Raw genomic sequence first — 22,096 nt, 5'->3', positions numbered from 1 at the left:
GTTTCGCCTCCTCCTCCCTCTATTCTTTTCTGCAGCTCTGCTTTGATAACAACATCTGTGACATAAACTTTATAGAAGAATTTGGCTGTTTGATCAATGGAAATGAAAACGATACAGTTTGTAAGCCACACAGGCACTAGTCTGTGTTCGCAATTCTAAGAAATGATATGAAGTCTCTCCTGCTGTGAAGCTCAGCGGGTAAGTCCAGCACAACAGTGAATCAAAAGTTGAGTAACACCACCAGCTGCAAATTCATGTCTTCACTCACTCAAAGAAAGTTTTATAACAAAATCTGGACTCCCACCTGTGGCGTGCACCAACCCAGTTTCCCAGAAATTACCTTTTCATACATTCAATTACGTTTTTGCAACATAAGGTAACAGGTAGCATGTTTTTAGAGTTGACAATGATGCCACAGAGGCAAAAAATGAAAAGTTAGTGTCAGAGAAAGTTTGTAATTTTGTCTAAATGTAAATAAGATATCTTAATTTACCATTGTCTGCAATCCCTACTCTTAATTTCACTGCAGTTACTGAACTGACAACTTATTCAGCATCAGTACTCCATACATTTTTACTCCAGCATCAGAGAACTGATTTTGTCAAACTTACACATACATCCACACTGAGCTGCACTATTAAAAAGGCACCAGAGCCACAGGGTTGATCTATCCATATAAAGAGAGCATGAGCAGTATAAAAGATATACATAGCTTCTGCTTGCAAAAGGGAAGCAGTGCAGAAGTGCCTATCACCCAGATAATTTTTAATGGCATGAAGGGGGCGACACTCTTTGGGTTGTATAGAAGTCCATGGGAAAACAGCTCTTGGCTTCCTCGCTCTGTCACTCAAGTAAACATTTTCCTGATTAGTTTCAGGTCTTGTTGAATAAATTATGAAGTTCAGTTTGTGACTTATGATCATTATAAGAGACAGAAAGGAAGATTACCCAGTGATTGCTAACAACTTGTCGTCATTAACAAGTCGTTAGCCAATGAGCATGCAGTGTCCTGTTTGTCTGTGGGATCCACCGCTGGCTTGTTAAACCCTATATTTAATTGAAATATTACAAAGATACTATATCCTATATTGGAACAGGTAATTATTTGCTGTTTTGCTGGGAGTAGGACAACAATAAACTGATTGGTTCATTAGTAACATGACTGGGTAGAAATGAGTTTTAGGAGTAATGACAGGGAGAAAATCAAGCATTGTTTATTTCAGCAGGACAATACAAAGCTACAAAGAGCATGGGTCCTTACTAAAGCGAAAGGCTTAAAGTGGGCTGTCTGATATCAAGGCTGGTTAAATTTTGAAAACATTTGACACTTTTTGATATAACATAGTGGTAAACAAGCCTCTTTTACAGCTTGTTGGAAACATGTTACTGGCAATATTTTCTATGCAGTTTAAATAATTTGAAAGGCATCTCTGGCTTGGATGTTATTGCCCCACATTATCTTTAGTAAGTATTAATCATTTTAATAAATTATAGCCCTTTTTAAAATGTACTTCCCCTAATACTCCATGGTACACCCAGATAACACATTCATTTAACAGCACTAACATACAGCAATACCAGTGATCCTCAAAGCTCCAGTTAAAACTATTACCACACAAATCTACGCCCTTAAGTATATTTTTCCCCACAGCATTAGATTTAAAAAAAAAAAAGAAAAAAGAAATTAAATATTCAATTGCAGCCCAAACTATTATGAAAACTCCAATCAGAGTCTAGAAGTAATATAGTAGTAGGATTTAACTAAAGCAGGGGGTTGTTCTGAGATGAATGACTGTGCAGACAAAAGCACACCAGGGGAGCAAAGCGGCCAGCAGCAATAATAACAGCTGCAGCATGTTCTGAATGCCGGAATCCCATACCAATGGATACAGCAGCTCATTTGCATGTTTGCAAGGTTTTGGGTCTGAGCGGTCAGGTGGCAAAGCAGACTCCCCTTTACACTAAAAATAACATCCAATTTATCTTAATTATGCAAGAAGATGCACTCAGCTGAAGTGCAGCTGAATCTGAAGAAGCATCTTAGTTTGTTTAGTTTTTTTTTTTAATTTTTGGTTTTAAAAATGTTTTACGTGGTTCAAATGTTGCCCCTCACCTTTTTTCCCCTTCAAGGAATATCCCCGCACAAGAAACGTCTGCATACATCCACACTGAGCTGCACTATTAAAAAGGCACCAGAGCCACAGGGTTGATCTATCCATATAAAGAGAGCATGAGCAGTATAAAAGATATACATAGCTTCTGCTTGCAAAAGGGAAGCAGTGCAGAAGTGGCTATCACACAGATAATTTTTAATGGCATGAAGGGGGCGACACTCTTTGGGTTGTATAGAAGTCCATGGGAAAACAGCTCTTGGCTTCCTCGCTCTGTCACTCAAGTAAACATTTTCCTGATTAGTTTCAGGTCTTGTTGAATAAATTATGAAGTTCAGTTTATGATCATTATAAGAGGCAGAAAGGAAGATTACCCAGTGATTGCTAACAACTTGTCGTCATTAACAAGTCCTTAGCCAATGAGCATGCAGTGTCCTCTGTTTGTCCGTGAGATCCACCGCTGGCTTGTTAAACCCTATATTTAATTGAAATAGTACAAAGATACTATATCACCTTTTTTCCCCCTCAAGGAATATCCCCGCACAAGAAACGTCTGCATACATACAGCACAGCTTCAGACAGCAGGTCTGCTAAGGAAAATCAATTATACATCTCAACATGATTTTCTAGAACATTTTTCTGTAAGAATATAAGCCAACCTCAATTCACATTTATTCACAAGAAATTACATTAGAGGTATACCAATAAAGCAAATAAGTGTGGATCTACTGTCTGCAACGCAGATCTTATTTTTATATAAGACAAAACCTGATGATACCGACGACAGCTCTAAACTTTACCCATGTGACTGCATAGAGGATGCAAATATCTGTATTTATAAATATCTGTGTTTCTCAGTTTGGCTTTAAATGCGATCTAAGATATGATATCCTTAAAAGCAACAAAAACCTTCTTATTAACTTTCTTGCAGAGGGGTGGATGAAAAATCTGTGTTAAACCCCTACGTGTCCATATAGCCAGAGGCAGGCTAGCTCAGCTTTGCATAAAACAGCTAGACTAACTCAGCCCAAAGCTAACAAAATCCTCCTACCAGCACATATAAAGTTCAGACTACTTGGTTTAAAACAGCAGAGTAAAAATGACACATTGCGGATTCATGGCAGGTATTCAGTTTTTAATTTTAAGGTGTTTTATATTGTAAGTTATAGATCCTGCAATATTACTGTGCTGGTCTGATTGTTTCCCCTCCGTTTTGTCTTTTACATAATTAACAATGAGTGAAATTTAGGGGCAATCATTGTCATCATAGCTGGAGAAACAACAGCTGCAATTAAATTTTTCACTCGATATGCATAGACACATTTATTCTAATAATTATTCACTGAAAATCCCAATTAAAGCTGTGAAAGCAGCACTCTTTATGTACTTACAATTAACTTCCTGAAGCTGCTGTAGGTTTTTATGACACCTTATTTAAAAATCAATAAGGAAGTATTAACAAGGACCCATAATAGCAGACACCCTAAACGGTTCGGTAGTGTTGCAAAGAAATATATGTGCATCGTTAAGTGGACATTATAATGCTTTATAGTAACTCTTTGAACACTCACAGAAAAGCAGCTGAGTAAATGAGCGGGGAAGAGACTGCATATCGTCAGTGTCCCACTTCAAGAGCTAATGTGGGGCACAAAACACACAAAAAAAGAAAGAGTGAGGAGACCACAAAACTCTAGCTACACTCGCTTTTTTTAACATAAACTATGCCCAATAACGACTATTTATCAGGTTATAACTGCCATTACATCAAGATGCAAGTGTTGTGAAACAAATCACATGTTCATGCATTGGGCACCTAAGCCATGTGTTTGTACACCACTTTGCATTATCATTAGTTATTATTAATCTTTAGTTCTCTTGCACAGTGTGTCTTTTCTCCAGTTTCCTCCCCTCACCCCCAGTCCCTCAGCCTGAGGTAAAAGGGAGTTTTTCCTTCCCACTCTCATAATGGGTCGTCTGATTGTTGGGGTTTTCTTTGTATTATTATCCTGTTGGTATTTTACAATATAAAGTGCCTTGATGTGATTTGTTGTCGTGATTTGGCACTGCATGCCTGCTGCTATGCAACAATGCCATGTTTTGCATCTTCCACAGTGACAGTTCAGTGTGGTGCTGCTGCGATGTATTAATGACTTATCATCAGGATGTGTCAAAGCTGTGTTAGCTGAACAGTTCCATACATGTTATTACTTGTTGAGACAACTGTTGAGCAGAAGCTGCTGCAGAAGGAGGTATCTGGATTGAGATTGATGGAGGCTGAGTTTGAGCTAAACGTGTTCTGTGCTGCTCATGATATTCAGACTCATATTAAAAGTAGCTGGCGGAGATTTGGCTTTTGCTCCTTTGTTCCAAGCTGTGCACTGAGTGAAGGAGGACAGGCTGCTTAGGCATTTGTTAAATTATGAAAATGCCATTGTAAAAATCTGACCTGTTATCAAATGCTGATCAAGCAGCAAGAAATTGGAGTAATTTATATATATTTTAATGTAGCTTATTCTGATATTCAAAAGAGTATTTATTGGCCTATTGTCCTGCCCACCATGAAGATGATTTAAAATAATGAAAAAAAGTGAGAAGTTGGGGTAATTCCTTACTTAAACTTTTTCTTGTACTATACAGGAGGTAAATTGCATCCTTTTTTGCATCTCTTTAAAAGGCAAGCTCACTCGCCACTTTAGTAAGCTTGAGCCAAGATCTAAATCTAGATCCATCTGATCTAGCTAGAGAAGAGCAACTAGATGAGCTAGAGGAAGTTTACAAAAATGTTCTTGTGCAGCCACCTTTTTATCTGGCTCCTTCTGGGTCTCCCTCACACTCCACTTTCTATAGTGTACAAAAGTTCGGCTCTCTGTTGCTTGCCCATAACCACCATGCAGGTTTCCCAAGGTATGCGACTGGGGCTCTGTCCGCCACCTTCTTTACTCTCACAGAGGCTGCTTTTGCAAGACTGGCTATACAAAAACACCCCCTAGCCATGCCCAAACTCCCAGCCAGACAACCATATTCAGTAAATGCACGATATGTGTTATGTTTCTGAATAATCGTAGTAAATAAGCAACATAACAATAGCAACCAAAAAACGTGTGATTACAACTTTTGCTATAATTAAGCAGTCTTCCTCTGGGCACTTGGAGGGTGCATCATCTGCCACATTTTGCCCTTTAACAATGACCAGGATTGCCACAAAAGCTGACAGGCTCTCGATTTGCTTCTTTTCCACCTTTACCCAAATTTCATGAAATTTGGCTCTGCAGTTTTTACATAACCTTGATCACAAATACTTAAATAAATGGAAAACATACCTCTGCTTTGGCTCTTGCTTTAGTGGAGGAATGACACTGGTACGCTTCTTGAAGTGCTACATCATGCCACAGGCCGGACAGGGGCTCTGGTCAGTGTAGAGGGGAAGATGAATGGCTCCAAACATCAAGTTGTTTGAGGTGACAATCTGCTGCCCTCTGGAAGAAAAATACACTGCTAATGTCAAAGAAGAATTTCATCTTTCAACTTGACAACAACCCAAAGAACACAGTCAAGTCAACCACCCAGTCAGCCTAAAGGATGTCTTTTTCCTGGATCCCTCCATTTGTACAAACTCTGTGGACAGAACCAAAAAGAAAACTGCATATAGGCTCATGAGCTGAAGACACAAATGTGGGACAATTTCTAAATCAGATTACTCGGGTGGTAGAAATCTTTTCAAAACAGTCATACCTATTATCAAAGCAAAAATTACGGGATGTTCAGCATTACGCAACGATGGAGGTTTTGCTTCCCCTTTTTTAATACATTGCCCGAAATTAGCTGCTTCTCATTTCTACCTTTGGCTCTTTATTTCAGCATATCCAAAGGAAAATGGAAAAATCAGCTTTGATTTAATAGGGTTTCATTCCAGCCTACAAGGCAATAAATACTAGAAAATTAGAAAGAGTCTGTACATTTCTGATATCCCTGGTATACCCATGCAGAAGCCAGCCAGATGTACTTCCAATACTGATTACAGAACTGAAGACAGTAATTATTCATAACCATTTCAGAAGCCAACTAGCATGTCTGTGTTGCTCTGATGAAGACTGGTGCCCATTCTCCTCCATTTCAAGGATTTCTCGAACGAAACATTAATAAGCTCGACTGCAAAGTGTTCAGAAAATAAAAGTTCTAAAATTATAAGACGGTTATGAGAGGTTTAGAGCACTAATAAACTCTCAGTAAACTCTCAGTAAAACGAATGCTGATAAAGTGACACAAATTAGTTGTGTATGATTTGTATGCTGTAAATGAAGGTGTAGCTTTTGGTAGTCCAAATGTCCCGATTTAGAAAAACTGGCCCAGTACAAATGTTCAACATAACAATTTTTCTGTTAGCCACAACTATTGCGCTTTACTATAGACAACCAATTCTGATTGGTTATTATTAGTTATTATTGTTTGAGGGATGTCTGTTTGACTGACAAGTGTACCGACACAGGGAGCTGGAGCTGATAGCTGTCTACTGGGCCTCATCTGGTCACTCAAGTTGTGGACCAAAAGCACTCATGTTGAGGCAAAGTCCAAATCCGGTGTATGACATCCAAAGGCTATGTCCATCTATTATATATACAGTGTAGCCTGTTGAAAAGGCACATATACAGAGTATATTGGTCCAACTGTATTTATTCACAATGTATCTTGTTGTGAAATGAGAAAATCAATGCAGAGCCTGTGCATAAACACGATATAATCCATGCTGGTTTACACTTTCAAAGGTTACATCAAATCAGTGTGTATGAAACTCAACGATTACACATGAGGTGTTTCAACTGCTATACTGGGATTAACTGAATTGCAATTTGCTTTAGTTTCAAAGCTGTTTTCATCAGAGATAGCTGCACCCAGTCACAAGGTTCAGAAAACCCACCACTCGCTATCTACCCAGCATCAAATGACAGTCTCATTAGTAACATGCTGGGCAACAGTGGTGATTACTGCACAGTAAAAGGACCGATTCCCTTCCCTGAGGTGTTAGCACTGACACAGAGCTTAAAGGCGAAAGGATATTGGACTTGCAATTACAAGTTACCACAAACATGACTGCAAATAAATGGTAATAATACCCTGTAGCTGTCATTGTCTTACAAATTCACTTGTTGTTGCTGTCTATGCAACGTTTGAGCAACATTAAGATTAACTTAGTTTACCTTGAAGACTGGAGGGGGACAGCAATACAGCAGGGTTATTTCTAAAAGCTGCCAAACATCCCTTTGACAGGGTAACTTATTGCCTGTCTTTCAGCCCTTGCACTGAAGTAAGCTAACTTCTTCATCTCCATATTTATAGTCACAGGCAAGAATTCCCAATGTCACACCAATGAGATAAGAGGGTTTTCCATCCATCCATTCGTCGATCCATCCTCCTGTGCATATTCCAATTCAGGTATTTTTGGCATAGCAAAAATCTCTGTTTTTCACTCCACTGGTCCAGCTTGTATCATAATAAGCTTCTCATTACGAACCTAAATCTCAAATTTGGCTTGTCTCAGGTATTCTAAGTGCTCTGGCAGTTAAGCAAACAGGAGTATTTACATTTCTCCCAGCTCATTATTCCTGAGATGACCTCCAGAGCAAAGTAAAGCTACAGTGGGCCCAGTCTAGGAGAAGTCCTTTCCATTGAGCCAAAGTGCAGAGTTGCAGTGTTGCTGTTTTTCATAGTATGTTTAATTAATGAAGTGTTATTAACGGTGGTTGCAGTGAAGCATTAGGGGAAGTAATGATTTCACTATCAGTAATTATAGCAGTGATAGGCCTGTTTATTCCAATTAGTCTTCATATGGCAGTAATTTGCTGTTTTTGTTATTCTTTATGGTTTGTCGATTTTTATACATATATATTAAATGGACTCTTGCAACTTAGTTAAGACTAATTGTTGCTGGTGCTTAATATCCTGCTGATAATAACTCACTTTCTCATCGATGACGTGCTTCATATAATATACTGATATGCAGAATTCGTAGGCTGCTATCATAAAGCACACGCTGCCAAAGCTCTGCGCCTAAACACAACATTTCCTGGAAAAATAAACAGAAAAAACAACAATTCAAACACATCCACATCATCCCCAGCTCTGTTGTAGAGCGTTAACGTTTTTTGCCTACAGCTGCAAACACAACGCAGCTCCAAAGCGTTTTTTAAGCGCTTCTTCTATTGCTCCATCCATCAAGATATGGCACATTGTCTAAATCCGCTTTACATCTCAAATTCCCATTGTGATCAAAGAACAAAGGCACGACACATTCGGGTATTACTGTGAACCCTAGATGCTGGAGCTGCAAGACAAAAACAAAGCTTTTGACTTTGTGGCACAAAAAGACAGAGGTCTTTTGTCCTCCGGAGCACGGCGACGCTAGGCACGTTTTGCTTGAGTCATACACAGGTCACACCTGCTTGGCCTCTTCTACAGACTTTATGATTGGGCATTGTGATTGCTGCAGATTTGGACCAGTTAGTCAAGATTAATGGGGGTCAAAGATGGATTTTCTCCCATGGCAGAGACGCACCATGACTCTCAATCACGCGTGGGAAAAAAAAAATCTCACACTATTCCAGCTTACTCTGTGGGATCCTGGTGTGAGTTTCCAGCGCGCTGTGAAAAGCAGCAGCATTCTCTCTTGATTGAATCGCCGCCTTTTCTCCGCAGATTTTACCTCCACGTTGCAACTGCACTGAATTAAAAATTTAGAATGTGGCTTTAATTGATTTGAACATTCACATTTCCCCCGCAAAGAGCAAAATAGACTTAATTACACAATTGTTCTCTTATCTGCTCTGTACTCTGTGGACAGAACCTCTCTGATGCCAGCTATTGTTCAGTCACAGGATGAACTTATTTTTCCTCTGTAAAGCACAGGTAAACAAACCCTGCACAGGCTGCGCTTGGTGTTGATGTGCTGCCACCTCACATCGCCTGAAGTGTTAGAAATCCGAAACAAAGAGGTGTGATGTGTGACGACGTGTGTATCAAAAGATTACACTAATTTTTCAGAACCTTTCTTTCATGCCGGCTTCCAAAAAAAAAGAAAAGAAAAAAAAGGCTTGCTCAGGCATGAAATAACCCTTTGCAGCTGTTTTTCAGCTTCGCCATTTCAGCAAAGTTGTCCTGATATGGTGCCCACCCTCTTCCCCTCTCCTCTATCTGTCTGTCTCCGCTGTCTGCCTTCGTTTAAGAGGCCACAGCTACATAATGCCAAGGCCAGCGGCTTTGCTGGGAGCACCTGGTGAGTTAAAGGCTGGGCCAGGTGGTACACAGCTTTGACTGCCAATTAGTGCGGTGACCATGTGAGAGCTGCCCGAGATAACTTCTAATTAACAACGGACCTCCGAGGCATAACAATTAGCCTTTCCTTCAAATAAATCCTCAAAAAACGTATCCACGTGTCAAGCCCACTAACTAAATTACTTTGTGCTGGCAAATAAAAACCTCATGAAGACAAAACAGCAGTTAAAGTTAAGTAGAAAGTAGCTGCAAATGACAGCCTGTATATCATAGTGACTTACTGTTGATACGTATTGTAACAGTAAGTCTCTATAAAAGAAGAGAATGAAGGCATTTTCCCTGACAAGGTCATAGATACTGCGGTGCTGTCAACAGGACTATAAGTAGAATGAAAGGAAGCAAAGATGCTTTACATTGAGGACGACACTGAAGTAGGCATGCACGCTTTCAGACTAACTGATTGGACCAGAAAATGATTAGACAGCACTAGAACAATTTGTGTAGACAATGACAAGATGAAAGTCAAGGACGAGGCACGTGCGTCCATGGGAAAGACAATGAAAAAATCACAGGAAGAACTCCCGAGGACGCCGCTGTGATATGGAGATGTATGGTTATGTCGCTGGGAGGAAACATCTGCCTGCACGATACAGTATGGCTTTACATAATGCATCAGCTGTGGGCTCCCTTCCTCTGCTCCTCCAAAGGCACCTGCCAATAAGCATTATCAAACAAGCAGTCGCGGATAAAAAGCCACGCTGTAATTTTGACAAGCCTAATTGCAGGACTGATGTGCAGTCTCGATGTTGTTGATTGCACTCGGGAAAGATTACAGCAGCAATCACAGGAACGGCTCGCTTTGTTGCCGCATTCAAATTGTCATTTTGTAATCGTCTGTGATTAAAACCTCAGAAGGGGGGGGGGCAGCCTAGGTGCTTTTTTGTAGATTCGCTCATACAGTAAACTCCAATCCATTCTCCACATGTTGCCAGACTACAAGAAGCCTGTTTATCCTGGAGAATGGTGCTGAGGTGTTTCTTGGAAAATAGCCAGGACTGCTAAGTGGAAACAGAGGGCAAATCAAAAAGCCGGGGAGAAGTCCGAAGGGAATACTATGAAGGAAAAAGACTGTGTGACAGAGCACAGAAGCCTGAACAAAAGACACTAACTATTAGTGAAATACCCTTGTACAGGCTGCAGATGCATGTGGACCACCACCCCGGGGAACTGGAGACATTTTTTGCTGTTGCTGCTGCTGCTGCACTCGCGGTCCCAGACCTTGCTCTAAAGCTGTGTACTTAAAGGGCCTGATTGGGTTTGTGGTGAGCCACGGGGATTCCTCTGTCTGGAGCGGAGACTCTGAATGCCAGAGCTGAATAACTGATTACAGTACAGCCTCCACTGACTTAGCACAGCCTTCACACCACGGCAGTTTAAGCTGGAAATACCTCGCAGGAAAGATCTGAAAACAAAACTGGAAGTCAGATTGTTAGAGAAACTTGCTCAAACTTTGAGCAAGCTGTTAGGTGCGCTCGTGGAACGCTATACGTTATACCACAGCGTGCTTTGAAGTAGAAAGAGCAGCACACGAGTGCGGCTGCAGTTTCGTCAGACTTTTTGCTTGCAGCGTGTCTTCATCTGGCTGGCAGCTGGTGAGAGGCTGCCATGATTCACTGTGACTCATTGCCTCTTCCATGCACCGTTGTTGAAAGGAGCTCACAAAGGACTTTTCATTCTGAAGAATCATACCTTTCTTTTAAATTAAAAGACGCACATTAAGATGAGACGGCCGACACCCAGAGCTGTCCGAAGTACATATTATCAAAATAACACACATTTCTCTCCAAATAGCTCCACTATCTTATACGGCGTAACAAATGGCAATTGCTTATGGCAACCACATTTTCTAGATATAATTGGGTTCCTTGATAACGGATGCCACCAAAAGCAACCCATCTCCATCTCTGCCACCCTCCTTTCTAAATGCTGCAGCACGGTCCCCCCCCCCCACCCACCCCAAGGTCATGCCATCCAGTCTGATTGGAGACATGATGAGGAACTGGCTGAGCTAATGGGTTCTACTTGCTTATTATTTATAATGGCAAGGAGAGGTTTCAGGAGAAAATTAACCAGCCTGCTGGCAGACGCCTTCATTAGTAAATGAGGTGACGTCTCGTGCAAAATACAGATCATTACAAAACTCATAAACCTGGAGTTTATGAACACTGGGATATTAAGCATACAATGGAACCCGGAGTGATTAATGTTTACAACAAACTGAAAGGATTTCTGACAGCGAACATTGTTGCTTTAACTTAACGAGGCTGCTTGCAGCATCCCCCAGACAGCTCCTGAAATGTACTCAGCACAGACCTGTTTCCCTTTCAGTAGATATTGACAGTCATTGATACCAACACTGGTATCAGACTAATACTGGCATGATAGGATCGATACTTTGTTTCTACCCTGTAAGTTCAGTATATAGCCCGACTGAATTGTGTTAAACATATACCTTAAACGTTTTTGCATTTACTCTCATTGTTATTTTATTCATAGCCTAGAGCACATTTAAACAACAGCAGTTAACCATAAGTACTTTAGAAACAGCTACATTTAAATTCTAGGTCTCCAAAAACACACACAGTTTGAAAATACACGGAAAGTTGACAAAGCTGACCCATGACACGAAGCTCTCGCCTACATAAGCTGCCTTAACAAGTAAAAAGTATCAGTATAGTCAGTACTGACCCTCTTGGTACCTTTATGGCACTGCTACTGTATATTCAACAGTTACCCTGAACGCAGTGAATGGTCCATGCAGCATATCTCTGCCTTCTTTGGATGCTTTGATGGGATAAGAGTATAAGAGGATGAGTTTGTCCTTTTGGTCATTTTTCTCTTAAATCTCGAAGAACAGAAATGTGGGAAATCCAATCCAGTCCTCAAAGAGAATAAGTTGTTTTTCTCAACATGACCCTCCAGTGCGAGCTGTTTCCTTTATTAAGAGATATTTACACAAACAGAGTGAAATATGATTTACGGCCACTGATAACTGTTCTAATAACTGGGCACATTTCAGCACGACACTTTCTCAAGCATGCATCTCTTTTCTCTCAGTGCGCAACTGAATAATTGTGCAGACTTTTTATTTTTGTTGCAGCAGAAAGTTGCAGCGCAACACCTTCTCAGCCGCACTTTAAAATACTTTAAAAACCTGCACGCGCGCCGCTCACTGTAAGGCACCAAGCTTAAAGGCTATACGTAGAATAGGACGTGATTATTACCGCAGTCCACACAGTTAGAGCCACGCGCGGTGATCCCACACTCACCTAAAGTCAGTCCCCGGAGCTGCGGGCGAAGTCCCTTTATTCCCGCGCGGAGTGACGGCGGCTTCAGCTTCAGCTCCACAAACAACGGAATAATGCAAATCAGCCACAAGCCACAAGCTACAGCTCCAAAGGTCCAATTTAAAGGAGCAGGGAGGAAGAGGGGGGGATAGCGCCAAACTGGCAACCTCGCACCGTTGCCTGTTTGAATGTGACAGCGCTGGGAGGAGGTTTACTCCCCCCCTCCTGGAACAAGCGGCACATCCGTGCGTTTTTGCTTTTCTTGGGGGGGGTGTTTCAGTTTGTTTCCGTGAAGGAGGGAAGGCTGGAAACAGGTTTTCTCACGTAAACGGGCTACACGTTACTCTCTCCCAGGCAGTGAGGAGCATGCATTTTAATTCCTGAGCGCTGACCATGAGGGGCACAGCGCTGCTACGCCCCTCAGCATCCTCACTCGCACACACTTGCATCAGGATGTTTTTATTTTTTCTTCCTTTCCCTTCCTTTGGCATGCGTGACCGGGTCCTGATGTTAGCCCGCAGCTCGGTGCCGCAGGAATCACCAAGCGCTTATAAAGTGATAAAGAATTTATTTCATCAATTTATGAGTCTTTTTTCATCATTCTCTCTCACTCATTCCTTTTCCTCTATTAAAATAAATATATAAATAAATGCAAGGGTAAATGACAAGCTCATCCCCAGTTAATATCTGCCGAGAATCTTTAAGGTTAAAACTTTGGAAAGCTTCCAATGAATTTTGCTTACAGGACCAGTACGGCTGATTTCCATACTGTACTGTAAGTGCTGCTGACTAATAGGATAATAGAGGTGACTGGTAGCTTAACTGCAGTGAGTTTAAGCAGGGTGAACTCACCCAAGCTGAAGTTCACTCAGCCATAATAGCCTCAGGCCTGCAGAGACCTGTTAGTTTTTCATGCCCTTGGCTAAGGTGACTGCATACCTTCACACCCTCAGGCCATAGGAAATATTTACTGTCATTGGGTTTCATTGAAAGTGTCTGGAATTATTTTTGCAGCAACCTTTATCAGATCCATTGAGTCAGCCGAATCATATTTCAAGGCCTGCAATGTGAGCTCACAGTGAGAAGAAATATGTGACAAATAAGTCATTGATACTTTTTTAAAGCATACAAAAAATTAGGTGTAACTAGAATGAAAAACGGTATTTTAATGGTTAGAAATTGAAATACATGAGGTTAAAAGGAAGCACATTGCTTGCTTAATCAAAGCCAAGACTACGTCTTTTATAAGTGAAGCCTTGCCTGTAGTTCTGTGGCATGCACTGCATGAGTTCTGAGCCCAGAGGCCCTGAAAGCTGCTGTTTGAATGCAGATAAGTTCATCATTTGATAGAACATTTCCTTTCTGGTTTCAGAGCTGCATGCTGTCTTAGGCTCAACAGATGGTTGGGCACTTGGCTAGATGGGGACTTGACGGGCCAGCTGAACATACACGGTGGAATGATGGCTTCTAGCAGAGAGAGCGTGTGTGTGCAGGGGGGCTGGTGGGAATGGAGTTTGTGAAGAGTGAGGGAGGAGGTGCAGATAATGTGGTTAGGCTGGAAGCCGGGCAGTAGGAATGGAGTCCCATTTAGAGCGATGTCCCATAATATCTTTTTCTCTCTCTTTTTGTCTTTTTTTCCCTGCTCTGGGCAACATCTCTGGTTGTGATGGAGGATGTGGTTTCATTTGTTGCCATGGGGTTTAGGACCAAATCTACTGGCTTATAATACTGCGTTTAAAATATTGAAGATACTCATTGTGGTTGTTGTATTTCCTTGACCTTCAATATTTAACCAAGGGTGACAAACATTTGGCCTGTAGGCCAGAACTGGTCCCTCAGACAAACAAAAGGTCCTGGTCACATTAGCAGTAATACACAGTCATGCAAATGAAAGAACAGTTATAATTATTTCTCAACCTTGATTAAAATAATTTTTTTAACACGTTTGGAAATCCATTGTAATCTTAATATTGTAGTTCACATATGTAATGAGACAAAGGGAATATGAATAAACAATTATCATCTAGTGGTTTCTAAATATACTGACTTCATTATATAAAACTTTGGCAATGTGTAATATGAACATTTATCTTTGTAATTTTTTTCTTTAATAAGACAAAAATAATTAAAAGTAAATTAAGATGTATTATTGCATTGGTGCTCCATTCCCATCTGCAAAATAGCAAGACTCTGGACCTCCTATAGCAGGTCAGCACTTCCAGTATCTAGTGTGTAAGTGTGTGAGGATGCACAACACCCACTTTTTAGAGCACTTTGTAGAACTGGTGAGGTTAAAAGGCCCTATGTAAGTGCAGAGCATTTACCTTTTTTACACCAGATATTTTGGCATATCATAGCAGGGAAAGCTAAAGTATCTGCTGTGAGTCCTATTTCATTCTACTTTGAATATAACTCAAAATCAAGCAGTCTGTAGTACTGTTCAAGATTGTTTTTTTGTTCTTGTAATTTTAGAATTCATTTTGGCACCAATCAACAGTATTTTTAATTAACTAGTCAGTTTGTTCTCTTAGATGTTTATTGTATTGAACAGTCAGGAGATAGTTGAGGACTCACTTTAAATGGAAAAACACACATTCTTGCAAACAGCAAAATAAAAGACTAGCAGCGATCTATACAATTTCAAAACCAAAATGTGATCAATTAACAGTCAAGGGAAATGGCTTATTATATACATATATATGTATTAACTACAGGCTAATAATACAATAGCTACTACCTACACACAAAGATGTATAGCTAGAGCTTTACATTCCCTAGGCATACTGTATAAAGGTGAGTGACTCAATAAAATAATAGTCTTATTATTGAAGTCGTTTATTCTTTTGAGCATATGACTCTTGGGGAAAGGGGATAAAAAAATATTTTGCTTCTACATATCCCTTTTAGTTCTTAAGCTTGAACTCCAGCTTCAGGGTCCGAAAATGAGTTTTGTTAAAGGGGGGATAATGCAGACCTTCCTTTGATGTGACTCTAACATTAACGTCCCAATTCCTTTGCTGATTGGCAGTCCTGATCTGCAAAGAGGGCCGGGGGTGTCAGCCTGTCACAAGACACTGTGTGTTGGTAATTGTGTTTGAAGGTGTGAGTTGTGATACACTTTGAAGGTATAAATTCATGTGGATACCCTCCAGTGGTCACACGCCTCACTCTTCTAACCACTGGTGTGTTTTAAATTTAGAAAAGGCTCATATTTCTTTTTTCCCCTTCTTGATAGGAGAGCTAATGAAACCTAAAGTGTGTAGCCATGTGTTTGAGTTTGTTGATCAAAGAAAAATCTTGGGCTGCCTGTCACCCCTTTTTGGTTGTTATTTGCATATTTAATGTTGATGATGTAATAACCTTGAACCCAACAAACTTAGTGCATTTAGCTAATGCTTCTGGCTCTAAAAGTATGCTTGGTTCTGGCTGTCGATAAATGTATTATCTGAAAATGCTAAGCTAAGTATACAAAACTACAGTGTTGGGTAAGTTACTTTAAATTAGTAACTTAGTTACATTACTAGTTACTTATATCAAAAGTAAATCAGTTACTTCAAATTAGTCGTTACTTTCAAAGTAACTAGTTACTAAGGAAAGTAACTTTGGCTTTACTCAGAATTCTCTTCTTAATGTGTTAGCACTATCCTGCCACAACTGCACTGTGCCACCTACCAACAGAAAGGAAAAAATAATGTGCATATTTCCACGAGAGAAATCCCACGCCTGGACTGTCGTCAACTGCCGCTATGATTCTAACCTACATCACAGCGTCATGTGCGCTTTTTACATCCAACAGGAAAACTGCAGTTGTGGTGCTTTCGATTGTACTCAGGGCTCGGAAATTCTGCCTTCCGTGTAGGAAGATGTAGGTAACACCAGACTGCAGATGAGCTGCATACTGGACTGGGACAAAAAATCGGCCCGGGCATTTTGACTAGAGACCGGCCCGCCATTATAGGAAAAACCATAAAGCCTTTGAATGAAAACAAACGCTGTTGGGACAGTGATGTACACTGTCTTGTCGTATTTAAAAAAAGGATCCTGGTGTTATTTGTCTCTCAGAAACAGTTCATAACTTCCCTTCAACTCATTCATGTCACCTAAAAGGTAAACCTGTTTCTCCATTACCTGTTCAGCTCTGATGATTCATACGGAGCCCCGCAGGGGACATGAGAGAAAAAAAAAATTAAGACGGACTTTTGCGAGATCTCGCAAAAGTTTTGCGAGATCCCGAGTTAGTTTTGCGAGATCTCGCAAAAGTCCGTCTTAATTTTTTTTTCTCCCATGTCCCCTGCGGGGCTCCGTAGATTCAGTAAGGACGTCTCCTGGTTTTATCTTCATGTTTCCCTCTCACCAGAAAACCAAACCGATATCATGACCAGCAGCTTTTACGGCCCTGGCTCCAGCAAACATCAGCTGATAGTAGAAGGTAATGTTAAATAAATTCTAACAACAGCTGACCAAGCTTAAACATGCTGCTGTTGTTTAACGCGACCTCCGCTGGTTTCTTCTTTCTGGCGCAAAGTAAAAACAAAAATAAACAAACAAGAGAGACGGGACTTAGGACAGAAAAGCCGATCAGCTGATCATTGATCAGCTTCATGATTGAAGTAGCAACAGGAGAGGGAGGGGGAGAGAATGAGAGAAGAAGAGACAGCTACAGCGTAAAGACACAGAATAACTCCAGCTTTGTGTCTTTTTTTCATTGTAGCTGAAGTACGGGCCAAATTGCATTCCTTTTCACCTCAATATGAAATATTTTCTCTGAATATGGGACAATTATGTTTTTTACAGGACGGTTGGCAACTCTTATAACTAACCTTACGAATAAAATAAAGTTCACTATCAGTAACATCACAGCACCCGCCCAGCAGTATATAAACTCCGTCATGCTAGCTAGTACGCAGTATGTGTGATTGTAACTGACTGTAAAAAGTCAGCATAACGAAAATAAACTACACACACCATCGGCCCACTGAGTCCAGCTATGGCTGCATATGTGTTTAGTAGTAATTTCTTTTTGTAGAGGGCTAGCAAAACAACCGTTTTCAAGGGCATGGCCATATTGGAATCCCGACTTCTCTGACAAGGCTAACCAGAACGCCATTTACTCGAGTGTGACATCATTCCCAGGTCCGTGTTCTGATTTCGAGGTAAGTCAAACGCAACACACAACGTAACGAATAACGACCCTATCTAAATCCCAGTAACGATTAACATGTTCCTGATTTCGGCATAATAACTAGTTACCATGGTCGTTACCACAATAATAACGTAGTTGCTGTAATGCGTTACTCAATAACGCGTTAGTCCCACTGCAAAACAATACCTATTTTTCAGTTCTTATAGCCTACTCCTGTTAGTAGTTACCTTTCCATGTAGTTGTCAGTTATATACAGCAACACTTGGGTGAATTTTGATAACCTATATAGGGTGGTCACCAAAATGTACAGTTACTGAAAATAATGACTAGCAACGTTAAGCAGTTCCTGAAAAAAACTGTAACTGTTGTTGTTAGCTAGCTAATAATAATATGATGCAGTTTATTTTTAAAGCATGTGTCAAAGCCAGCATTAAAAAGTAAGTGGAAATGAAAAATAAATCAGAAATCAGTTGAAATAGGTCACTCAAGATTCATGTGGGGCAACATGGTGGCATGGTGATTTGCACTGTTGCCTCGCATCAAGAACATCCTGAGTTTAAAGCCATCATTTGGCCATTGCTTCTCTGTAGGGGGTTTGCATGTTCTCCCCATTCCTGTGCGGGATCTTTCTGGGTACTCCAGCTTCAGTTTCAGTTTTATTTGTCATATGGAAGTTAGCACAGGGTCAACATTGCAATGAAATGTATTTAAATGTATTCCTCCTACAGTCCAAAAACATACAGTTTTTCACATTAGGTTAATTTACTTAGATTAATATGTATGAATGATATCAGGCTCTCTGTGTTAGCCATGTGACAGACTGGTGGCTGGGGCCAAAATAGTGTCCATTTAGGGTTGGAAGGCTACAGCGTTCCACTTTTCAACTACTGTTAGTAAACCACCTGAAACCATTAACCCAGACTTTCTCTGTTTCCATTTTGGAAAACCTCAACATACACAACCCTCTAGACTGTTACTAGTAATAGAAGCAATGTATATATGCTATATATGCTTGCTAAGATATAATTAGACCATCACTGATTAAACAGGACCTTAGTAATCTGTAAATTGAAGCTATATGTCTTTACTGCAAAAGTAGAAAACACAAAAGCAGCCACAAACTAAATAAATAAATAAATAATTAACTGGTTCATTTTTTGATTGACAGCATGCCTTTGTCCCCAGGTCATGAAATTTTAATGTATGGGATAATGTCAGCTGGTAATTACAAAAAAAGGCGGCAAGATTGGATTTGTGCACTCTCTGCAGTGCCGCCAGTGTTACTCTGAAGGCCGGGTACAGGGCAATCAATACTGTGAACATTCACAATTCGCCTCAAATGCTACCCTGGAGTTGTTCAATTAACAATGAATGGTAGATGGATTTTGTGGTTTCAAACGTAGTCAGGATTTGTGCCTTCAAAAAAGCTTTAAATTCTATTGAATCTGTCAGTTTTAAATTAGGAAGAGTGTTTGCTGGAGAAACAGCTTACATTCAGCATTTTCCTTTTCATTTTATTTTGTCATTAGACATCTTAGATTAGAAACCAAGACAATATATTTTTGTTGCTTTGACTCATTTATGCTGTGTCTCAAGAAGTACAGCTGGGTTAAGAATAGTTGTAGGAGAAAAAAAAAGTACAAGCACTGAATTCATTTTCTACTGCTGGCAAATCTTCAACATCTGAAATTGGTACAGGGTCTGGCAGGTTAAATGAAGCATAGGTTAATTAATTTCAGTATGTGGGGCTAAGAGGTCGGCTCACACTGGTTTTGAACATCCTCGGAGAGGAAAGAGAGTTTGTCTGTTGTCACTATGAGAGAAAGATAACCAATGAAAAATGATCATTTCCCCTGAAATATTATATATATATATATATATATATATATATATATATATATATATATATGAAAAAACATTCTGTACTGTAAACAACACCAAACAGCAAAATAAAAGACTTGCAAGAATGTGTGTTTTTTTTTAAACACAGAAAGTGCAATGCATGCTGGGCTTCAGCTGCAGTATCTGTGCGCCAAATAGCAGTATCTCCCAGCATGAGTCGTACAGCCCTCTGGCAATATCCTTCTCACACAGAGCCAAGGTCACTTGGCTAACTACAGTATCTCATCTCACAATGCAAAAGGATTACCATTTTTTGGGCTACTGTCCATTGGGGAAGCTTCCTCACTATCGCTCTTCTTCAATAGCCCCTCCAACATCAAGTGCTGTCGACTCCGAGCTTGCGCTGCCCTTTGTCATTCAGTGCGTGTGAAGTGTTGCTTGTATTTTCGCAGTTTTCCAGGTGCACACCTAATTACACCTGTGGAAAAAAATGAACCAGAGCCTTTTTTGGCTCGTTTCCAAGGATGGGTCTTTCACCTCCTCCCACTCTTCTCTCTTCTCTTTCACCAGGAGCGAGCAGTCAGGTGTTAGGGATAAACGCTTCTTTGCTGCTTCTCCGTATAGTTTATTTGTCAGAGTGGTCAAATGAAATCATCAGCCTTCAAGCTGGTTTGATAAAAATGGTATCTAAGGAGAGAAATCCCCATAACAACCGTTTTCAAGAATTTACTTGGCGAGGGAAGTAAGCTTTGCTGTCCTGACAGTGCCATTTTACACTGTACGAGTGTAAAAAAAAAAAGTCAGATTAACAAGCAAAAGTTTCAAAGTTATCCTCACAGCAGCAAACTACTCATGACTTGTGGATATAGTAACAAATGAATTAAAGCCTGTGTCATGTAATTAATTGCTTTTTTTGGCATGTTGGTGTTTTGTGGCTCTGCAGTCATGGGCAATTAGGATTAGACGATTTGAGATATGGAGAATTGAGTGTTGCGCCCGTCTTCCAAGCAACAGCTCGACAAGAGAGTGAGGACCCCAGGAGTATTTTACAGAGCGGATTATCAATTCACTGCTGCCAGGAGAAAAACTCTCTCTCCACTGGGAGATGCTGTTATTTCAAATCTTTGTCCAATTATATTATGCTCGCAGGGGCTGTATTCATGTGTGTGTTTGTGCTCGCATGCATGGTGTACGTGCAGGTTAAGCAGGCTTGAGAGGAGGACACTGTGTAGTAGGGATATAATCAAAAGTTGTGCTTGCAATCAGTTGGAATAGCTGGAGAGCTGCATAGCTTCCAAGGAGAGATGTGAGTCAGGGTCTCCAAGGAGGAGGTGTTAGAATGTTTTGTTGATGGAAAATCATAATCAAACGCATTTGGAGCGCTGGGGGTGAAGACAGAAATGTAGCCCACGGACTCTGTCTTGGTGTCGTCTTGTGAAGTATTGATTCTGCAACAGCTTCGCTTTTGATTTTGAGTAGTTTTTGTTCCTGAAGTCCTTGCCTGTCAATTTGTAAAAGAGCCTCAGAGTTGGTTCACAGCGTGGGTGTTAGATGGGTTATTGGCAGTGTGTGACTCTTGCCATGCCTTGGCCTCTCCGAGTCGCTCAACTCTCTTTGTTGTTATTCGAGTAAAGAGCAAAGTTCATTGAAACTTTGCAGAGGCCTATTTGAAAGCAAAAGAAAAACAGATTGAGAAAGCCTTCCAAGCAGTTTGCACAGGTTGTGTGGCTAAAATGTGAGTTTTGTCCTTTAGAATGGAGCGAAAGTAAAGGATCACATATTAATTTGAGATAATAAAGAGCTGACCGTGGGACTAAGAATTCAGTCTTTTACATGGGGACAATTTTGATTGCTAGGCTACCTGATGATTAACAGGAAAGAAAAAAGAAGATAAGAACAGGAAACCAGTATATATGATAAATATGAAATACAGCGTAGAAATGTGCCCCAAAAGACATTTAATACATGAAGAGTGGCATCTCATAAGAATTAAATCATCATTTTGTATTGAATAACAGGTTTGCAAAGTGGCCAAACAAGCACAGACTCCATACTGTAGATCATAATTAATGATACATTAAGATTCACCTTTAGCTATTATGATGTAGCAAATTAGCAGACACAGACGCAAGCATAATCCTGCGAACTTGTAACTGGTGATGGGAAAAAAAATCCTGGTACAAAGAATAAAAGGAATACAAACATTAAATTAACTAAAAAGAAAGATATAATAAATAATAACACTAATAAAAATGTGCTGCCTCTGGGTTAATAATATGCAATTAAAAATAAAAATCAAATCGTACACTTTGTGAATGCTAGGCTCTTTCTAGACACACTTGCTCCTGAAACAAAAACACACATACACACAACAAAATACACACACA

At 40.3% G+C, this 22,096-nt stretch overlaps 1 protein-coding gene across 2 annotated transcripts in view; it reads right to left on the bottom strand.

The window, feature by feature from the left end:
• LOC120726804 (CMP-N-acetylneuraminate-beta-galactosamide-alpha-2,3-sialyltransferase 1-like) overlaps positions 1-13,142 on the bottom strand; it is a 92,435-nt gene extending 79,293 nt beyond the window's left edge. The window contains exons 1-3 of one of the 2 annotated variants that reach the window (XM_040020759.1): positions 12,707-13,142; positions 5,432-5,587; positions 3,683-3,746 (exon numbers count right to left, since the gene is read on the bottom strand). The gene's annotated coding sequence lies outside the window, so the exon portion shown is untranslated. The remainder of the gene's footprint in view (positions 1-3,682; positions 3,747-5,431; positions 5,588-12,706) is intronic. The other variant, XM_040020758.1, reaches the window with a different exon arrangement.
• Between the last annotated feature and the right edge of the window lie 8,954 nt (positions 13,143-22,096).

Source organism: Simochromis diagramma, unplaced genomic scaffold, assembly GCF_900408965.1.
Source record: "Simochromis diagramma unplaced genomic scaffold, fSimDia1.1 OVJJ01000753.1, whole genome shotgun sequence".
In the NCBI taxonomy this organism is placed as follows: domain Eukaryota; kingdom Metazoa; phylum Chordata; class Actinopteri; order Cichliformes; family Cichlidae; genus Simochromis; species Simochromis diagramma.
This window is presented reverse-complemented; position numbering and strand designations above follow the sequence as displayed.